At 41.6% G+C, this 1,447-nt stretch overlaps 1 protein-coding gene across 1 annotated transcript in view; it reads right to left on the reverse strand.

The window, feature by feature from the left end:
• GNPTG (N-acetylglucosamine-1-phosphate transferase, gamma subunit) overlaps window positions 1–1,406 on the reverse strand; it is an 8,774-nt gene extending 7,368 nt beyond the window's left edge. Inside the window, exon 1 of the mRNA XM_010002558.1 lies at window positions 1,344–1,406. The gene's annotated coding sequence lies outside the window, so the exon portion shown is untranslated. The remainder of the gene's footprint in view (window positions 1–1,343) is intronic.
• Between the last annotated feature and the right edge of the window lie 41 nt (window positions 1,407–1,447).

Below are 1,447 nucleotides of genomic sequence, written 5' to 3' on the forward strand. Positions count from 1 at the left end.
AGGAATGCCCAGGTCCTTCTTCCAGGGATCTAAACAAGCAACCGTAGAAGCACAAGTCAGACCAGCAGGATCGTGCCCTCTGGATTGTCCCAACCACTGAGATACAGGCAGGTCCACTTTCCCATTTGGTTTTTCTGACTGTATGATCTTGCATTTCATCCCAGATTATCAAAGCCTGTATCGAAGGGCTGGCCCCTCTACTACCTGCAATCTGTGCCTTAGTGATTGGGATGCTCTTCCCACAGAGGAAGAAAAGCAAATGTGAATGTCTCTGAGGAACACAGGAAACTCATGCCTCCCTATCCTGGGCAAATCCTCTGAAAGAAGTTACAGTAACAATTGTCCCACCTGCCTTGTAACATAAATAAATAAATGAATAGATTAGAACAAGTAAGGTTTGCATCCTAAAGATATAATTGTGCATGCCTCAAATCCCAGTTGACAGACACTCACAATTTTTGGCTACACAGAAGTTCTCATATCCGGGAAAGGAGGATTTCTAGCATATTGTCCTTTTAGCTGTTTTCTTGCTATTTTTGGCTTCTTTCCATTCAGCATTCCAGCTATTACTAATCCCATTTCTAACTATTTCACTTTTCACAAACAGAACATGCAGACTTTATCCATTTGATTTGGACTTATAAAATGTGACAGAAGACCTTAAGCATATTCCCATTCACCATCACCACACCAAAATGCCTTCACTGAACCTGAACATGGTTTAAGTCTGTGCCTAAGGTTAAAGAGAGACAAAAGTTATTTCCTTTTGCTCACTCCTTGCATTCAGTGTTTATTTTATCTACTGTTCTCCATATATAGTCTAGAACTTTTTAGATTCCTGTTTATGTTGCTAAAGCAGTGGACTGACATTGCAGCACCCGGCCTTTGTGTGTGAAAAGGAGCCTCTGTGATGTGTTCCAAGACTACTCCTAGTTCCCTTTTTTTTTAAACCATTTTTGTGTATGAAGAACTATCAGATGATGGGATAACTTTTATATAACAATCTCAAGGATGTTGGGGATTGTTTCAAGAAGAAAAAGATACTTAGTAAGGATGAGAAGCATCTGTGACTGGCTCCAAAAACATAGAACAGAACATAGGGACGACACTGTGGCCAAAGGAGTCCAAAGAGCACTGGGACATGGAGCACCAAAGAGGTTCATTTATTTTTTTACACTTCAGAAGCACAAAAAATGTATTTGCTTACAATTATTGTCCATGATGCTCATAAAAGGACAAGTAAAATTAGTCGCTGTCTGCATAAAGTCAGAGTAGTCGATTCTGCAAATGACCGTCACTAAATAATGAAACTTGTACCAAAAAAAGGCAACGCCTCGAGGTACCTGTCACTGCGGAGGGTGACACCTTGGGCTGCAGCCTGTTCGTCTGCGGCAGGAACGGGTTATTCAGCCTTTGGAAAGAAGGGCAGTTCCAGGGGTAGCCCCGG

The sequence above is a fragment of the Chaetura pelagica genome, unplaced genomic scaffold, assembly GCF_000747805.2.
Source record: "Chaetura pelagica isolate M959 unplaced genomic scaffold, ChaPel_1.0 scaffold438, whole genome shotgun sequence".
Lineage (NCBI taxonomy): Eukaryota > Metazoa > Chordata > Aves > Apodiformes > Apodidae > Chaetura > Chaetura pelagica.